Here is a 7,385-nt window from a genome sequence, read left to right on the forward strand (position 1 = left end):
CATTAGCTCAACCGGTTGCTCAGCTGGGAGAGCTTCGAATATAACCACCGGGAGAAGTTCAAAGACTCTTTACGGAAATGGATTAGGTTGAAAATGTCGATTCCCGTTTTTCGGCTCCTATCAACGCCTCCGGTCAAAGGAGTTCAATCCCTGACCTTCCTCCACCACCAACTTCTGAGCGGATAATAACTATCTCTCCTTCCACACCATTAACTACCTCTTCAGCGGCACCATCTGAACAAATGGAAGATGCTCCTTCCCTACGATCACCCGGCCATGGAAATTTAGGAAATACTTACTCGACACCCACTCAAGACCCTCATGGAAAACGAAATTTCATACTTACGATTTCGAATGAGTGTCATATACTTCCCAAGCTTGTGGATTTTGACAATTATCTAAAACCGCTGGCCACAGAAAAGTATTGGAGAAAAATAGACTCTCTTTCTATGGAGTGTCTGTTAAATAACAACATGCACTGCTCGGAACAGGTATCGATATAATCATCTCCCATCACTCTTCATTTGTTATATTTTGAATTAATAACCTTAGCTTTAACCTCTTCAGGCCAACCTTCTTTCTTTCGAAGTCATGCAAAGGTTAATTTTGGATAAACAAGCACTTCTACGGAACGAGATCAACTTTTGGATGAACGGAGTCAGCTTGCCGAGCGCCTCCTGGTGCTGGAAGTAAAAATTGCTCAAATAGATGATCTCGAGGATCAGTTGCAGCAATCTTAGCAATATAGAATGTCCCACAGCCAAGAGGTCGCTCAATTGCATGAAGACCTTAAGATGCAAAGGCTAAGTGGGCTGACTTACATGATAACATGATTACTGATATCGAGCGCGAGTCTGTTTTTATGAAGCAAGTCAATAACTTAGAGGATAACTTAGGCTCCAAAACTGAGGAGGCCAATACTGTCGAGGAGAAAAGATCAAGAATGAAAGAAAGGCTCAAAAGGGTCATGGAGCGGAATCAACTTCACGCGACCACCAATGTTGAGCTTGATTCCAAAATCAGCATTATGAATGCTGAAAATGATAAGCTCCAATCCAAGATTGAAAAACTCCAAGATAAAATCCAAGACCATGAATATTTTATCCTTTTCGATAAAACCTATGCCATATATCATACGAAGAGGAAGACTTTAGAGAAGGCCAAATAAGGCATTGCAAACATTGATGACTGTATTGCCAAAACTCGTGAACTGGAGACAACCGCTCTCAAGATCCTCCCAGCTCGACCCGCTGCTACTGACTCCTCAAATACTAACTCCGAGTATTGGGGAACCGAAGGGAAAACCAAAGAGGAAACTGAAGAATATGGAGATAAATATGAAGTCCCCGAACCAGAAGCGGAACAACCTTCTCCCAATAAAAAATGAAGACTCTTCTCTCCCTTCGGGTTCTGGCATCAAGAACTAATGTATATATTTTATTTTCTTTTGTAACTATGACAAAATTTCTTTATTGAGTTTGGTATTTTAATTAATGAAGGAAATTCATTGCTTAAGTTGTGCAAAAAATATTTTTTTTATTTAACTAACAAAGCTTCGGGAATCATTTCACATCCGATAACTTTTGATTCCGGGCATGAACACTCCAAAATCTACCCTTTGACTATGAGGATTTCATAAGAGGGGGCCCTTATGTTTACGGTGCTCTTGAAGAGGACGTCTCATGTTCATTCCGACACAAGCATTTGAAGTTTTAACTAACTTTCAAACGATAAGGTAAATTAACTTATTATTCGGACAAGAAATAAGATAAAAATAAAAGGACTTTGATTTATTCCCTCTATTTTTAAAGTACATTTACATAAATATTCTTTGCTTAAGTAAATAAAGTTTCCAATACATATGGCTAACTTGTACAACTTATTTCTACGGGGATGTTTATGCAGTCTTCGATCCTGATAAGACATTGCTCCCGATTCTAACAGTCCCCGGTCTTCGTAACACTTTTAGTGCCTTTATACATAATGGTTCCTCCCAGTGTTCGGATGCTATGTATGAGAATTCAAACATTGGAGGTCTTATTTTTGCCGATGACCCTTTCTTCGTAGTATGCTTTACATTGCTACCTCATTAAAAACCTTGCCAGAAAATACTCAAATAGGACAAATTTTGGATGAAGAAAAAAAGAGTGCATCACATACTTTCAGAACCAGCAAGGATCTTTAGCAATAATACCTTTTGTGGTGAGTCACATTCCAATTGCTTGGCAATTTAACTCCATCTTAATTTTCCTATTCATATGAACCTTTACCGGTTATAACTGAAATCTGATAAGGTCCTTCTCATGTTGGTCCCAAATTCCCGGCATTAACTTACCGAGTATTTTGAGTTATCTTTCTCAGAACCAAATCCTCAACTTTGAAATATCGGAGATTTGCTCTACAGATTGTAATATCTTTCCCTTCTTTACTTTTGTGCCACCATCCTCATATATGCCAAATTTCGGTGCTCTTCAAGCAAATCCAATTTAACCAGCAATGCTTCATTGTTTGACTCCTTATTTGCTCGGAAAAACCTTAGAGTCTGTTCCCCCACCTCCATCGGGATCAAAGCCTCTGAACCGTATACAAGTGAGAAGGGTGTTTCACCCGTGCTCCACTTCGCCGTGGTCTGATATGCCCACAAAACACCTGGTAGCTCATGTGGCCACTTGCCTTTAGCATCTTCTTTTTGAGGTTTTGGATTATTACCTTATTTATGGACTTTGCCTGTCCATTAGCACTCTGGTGGTATGGTGAAGATGTAATTTGTTTAATCTTTAATCCTTCCAAAACCTTTTTGACTTTGGAACCTATAAACTGTGGCCCATTGTCACAAGCGATTTCTTTTGGTATTCCAAACCGGCATACAATGTGATCTCATATAAAATCAATCACTTCTCGTTCTCCGATTTTTTAGTTAGCACCTGCTTCAACCCACATAGTAAAATAATCAGTTAAAACCAAAAGAAATCTTACCTTACTGGGTCCTTGTGGTAAGGAACCGACTATGTACATCCCCATTTCATGAATGGCCATGGTGATACTACTGAATGCCAAAGTTCTGTCGGTTGATGCACTAACTATGCATGACGCTGACACTTATCACATTTATGTACAAATGTCTTCGCGGTTGCTCTATCCGGGGCCACTAGTAACCAGTCCTTATCAATTTGAGAACCAATGAATTTGCACCAAAATGGTTCCCGCATACTCCTTCATGGACTTCCATCATCACGTGGTCAGCCTCCGATGTTCCTAAACACCGAGCCAATGGTCCTTGGAACAACCTCCTGTATAATTGACCGTCAACAAGACAGTAACGAATTGCCTTGGTCCGTAGTGCCTGAGATATTTTTGGGTCTTCAGGAAATTTTCCATGCCTTAGATATATATAAACTCATTTCTCCAATCCCAAATTAAGTTGGTTGAGTTAACTTCACAGTAGTCATCCACATCCAACATCGAATGCAATAATTGAACTATCGCACCAGAATGAGACCCTTTCATTTCCGTGGACGAACCCATATTGGCCAATGCGTCTGCCTCCACATTTTCTTCCCTTGAAATGTGGATGATTGACCACTCCCTGAACAGGAAAAGAAATACTTGAACCTTATTCAAGTATTGTTGCATGTGCTCCTCCTTGGTGTCGAAAATTCCGAATATTTGGTTCACCACCAGTTGGGAGTTGCACTTTATTTCAATGACCTTGGAACCTAGTCCCCGAGCTAGTTCAAGTCCTGCAACCAAAGTCTCGTACTCAGCTTCATTGTTAGTTAGTGGCACAGTTCTAGTGGCATGTCTCAGGTTTTTCCCTGAAGGAGTGATTAATACTACCCCGAGACCGGACCCATTTACGTTGGAATCTCCATTTGCAAACAAGGTCCAAACACTTGATACCATTTCCGATACCAACACTGCTTCTTTAGAATCTAAAGGCATTAATCCCGGACAAAAGACAGCCACGAAGTCGGCCAAAACTTGTGACTTTATTGCAGTCCTAGGTTTGTATTCAATGTCAAATTCACTAATTTTGGCTGCCCATTTAGCCAAACGACCTGACAACTAAGCTTATGAAGGACATTTCTCAAGGGAAAGGTTTCCACAACGGCTATAGGATGACATTTAAAATAGGGCCTAAGCTTTCGAGAGGCGACTACGAGAGCTAGGGCTAATTTTCAAGTTGCGGATAACGTGTCTCCGCTTTCGATAGAACTTTACTTATATAATAAACAGAAAATTTCGTACATTCTTCCTCCTGGACCAAAACAATGCTTTTCGCTACCTCCGAGACCGCTAAATATATTAATAATTGCTCACCTTCTATCGATTTTAACAACAACGGAGGGCTAGACGTGTACCTTTTTAGATCTTTCAATGCATGTTGGCATTCCGGGGTCCACACGAAATCATTCTTCTTTTTCAAAAGTGACAAGAAGCGATGGCATTTCTCCTAAGACCTTGAGATAAACCTGCGTAGAGCCGCCAATCTACCGGTCAACCTCTGTATTTCCTTCACGCTTGTTAACTGGTCTAGGATATCCTCGATGGCTTTGATTTTATCGGGGTTTACTTCAATTCCTCTTTGAGAGACCAGAAACCCCAAGAACTTACTGGAACCAATTCCGAAGGCGCACTTCTCCTAGTTGAGCTTCATGTTGTATTTTCTGAGAATATCAAATATCTCTTGGAGATGTTTCATATGATCTCCTGTATTAAGAGACTTAACTAATATGTCGTCAATATAAACCTCCATTGTCTTACTTATGTGTTTTTCAAAAGTTTTATTAACAAGCCTCTAATAAGTGGCTCTGGCATTCTTAAACCCAAAAGGCATCACATTATAGCAGTATGTGCCAAAATTTATGATAAAAGAAGTCTTCTCTTGATCTTCCGAGTCCATCCTAATTTGATTATACCCACAATAAGCATCAAGAAACCTCATTAACTCATACCTGTCAGTAGCATCAATCATTTGATCAATGTTTGGCAACGGGAAAGAGTCTTTAGGGCATGCCTTATTTAAATCTTTATAATCTACACACATTCTAAATTAATTAATATTTTTAGGCACTACCACTACATTAGCTAATCAATGGGGATAATTTACCTCTCGAATTAAACCTATATTTAATAATCGGGTCACCTCTTCCTTGACAAACCTGTTTCTGACCTCTGCTATCGGTCGTTTCTTCTTCCTTGCCGGAAGGAAGTTAGGATCCAAACTCTGCTTGTGGAAAACTACTTCCAATGGGATATTTGTCATTACCGAATACGACCATGAAAAACAATCAACATTAGATTTTAGAAAATTCATAATTTTTAACCTGAGTTCAGGACTCAACTCCGTTCCTAAATAAAAGTTTCTTTCTAAAATCTCCTTGAACAAGGCCATTTGTTTGAGCTCTTTTGCGATTGATTCGGTCGCGTTTGTTTCCTCCGGTACCTGAAAAGACCTTGGTACTTGATAAAATTCTGATTACTCCTCTTCTTTATCATCTTCAATCAAGGTAGAAGAAGGCACCGGTTCATGTAATTACTATTTTCTTATTTTTTTGCCCTTGATATTGGAGACAGTCACTACGTTCATCTCCCTTGCAACCAGTTTATCTCCTTTGATCTGCCTTATCCTTTCGGGTGTGGGGAATTTCAACAGTTGGTAGTATGTTAAAGGTATAACCTTCATTTCATTTATCCATGGCCTTCCAAGGATTACATTATAGCCCATGTCTTCTTCTACCACTTCGAACAGGGTGATCTTCATTACTCCTTCGGCATGCGTGGGAAGCAAAATTTCTCCTCGGTCGTAAGACATGTTAAGTTTAACCCAATTAAAAGCTTTATTGCTGGAACTATGTTTCCGGTTAACTTTACTTTCTCCAAAACTCTCCATTGTATGATGTTGGCTAAACTTCCTGGATCAACCAAAACACACTTAATTTTAAAATCTAAAACATTTAGAGAAATTATGAGAGAATCATTGAGCGGTAGAAGAAGTCTATCAGCATCTTCTTCGTAAATGTGATGTCATCTTCTGAAACTTCTCGAATCCTCTTGCCATGAGTTACCGAAATCTTTGTCTTTTTTGCTGCCAAAAATATTACCCCATTTACTTCGTCTCCACCGAAGATCATGTTTATCATCATACGAGGTGACCTTGCAGCCGGTTTTGATGGTTCTGCAACATCCCGATTTTTCCCATAGTTGTTCTTGGCCCAATCATTTAAGAATTCTCTGAGGTGACCATTCTTCAACAATGTTGCTTCTTCTTCACGATGGCTAAGATCCGATCAGATTGGTTTCGGCAACCTAGCTTCTTTAATATTCCTTATAATCGAAACCAGTTCTAACAAACTGATGTTGAAGTTGTAGTCGGATAACCTGGGATATGTTGACTCTACGGACCTAGATGCCTCTTTCTCCTGCAATGATCTGTTACTTCAACCACGATCCACCCTTCTATCTGAAAGGAACCTATCTGATGACTGAAAACCTTTATTTCCATGCCCATCAGCCCTCTCGTAGGGTTGAAAATGACTCATAGAGGACCTCCGATCTGCATCAGAATAATTTTTGCACTTATCTTGATTCCGATCACGATTCTGTCCTTTGGAAGACACCAAAGAACCCAATTGATCATCTTCTATTCTGATCTTTGACTCGTAGCAATTGTGAACATCTGCCCATGTGGTTGCTTGAAATTCTAGCAAGCTTTCCTTCAATTTTTGGGAGGCATCGGAACTCAACGAGTTGAGACCCTTTGTAAATGCCTCTGCTGCCCACTCATCCGGTACTACTGGTAACATCATCCTTTCCTTCTGAAATCGGATCACGAACTCTCGCAACAGTTCGGATTTTCCTTGGGATATTCTTAATATATATGCCTTCCTTGATTGGACCTTTCTTTCTCCAGCATGAGCTTTGATAAATAAATCTGCAAGCATTTCAAAAGAATCAATGGAATGCTTAGGTAAAAAAAGAATACCAATTTAAGGCAACCTTCATCAGGGTTTCACCAAATTTCTTCATCAAAACAGATTCGATCTCGTGCTGGACCAGGTCATTTCCCTTTACAATCATAGTGTAGGTTGTGATATGTTCATGTGGATCCTAAGTCTCATCATACTTCGGAATACCTAGCATTTTAAACATCTTTAGGATCTATTTATGGAGCCGCACTTAGTTTAAACGGCAAATGTGTATACTTTTTGAAATTCGGTCCCTTTAACACTGACGACACTCCCGGAATCCGGTCCATCCGAGCATGAAATTCCTTTGCGTTCTGGTCCATTCGTTCATTCATTTCTCTCATGAATCTCATGATCTCGATTTTGAAAGGGTCGTTTGTATTGTTGACGTTCCTAGAGCCGTTACTGGTACCTCCT

Source organism: Nicotiana tomentosiformis, chromosome 1, assembly GCF_000390325.3.
Source record: "Nicotiana tomentosiformis chromosome 1, ASM39032v3, whole genome shotgun sequence".
Classification (NCBI taxonomy): domain Eukaryota; kingdom Viridiplantae; phylum Streptophyta; class Magnoliopsida; order Solanales; family Solanaceae; genus Nicotiana; species Nicotiana tomentosiformis.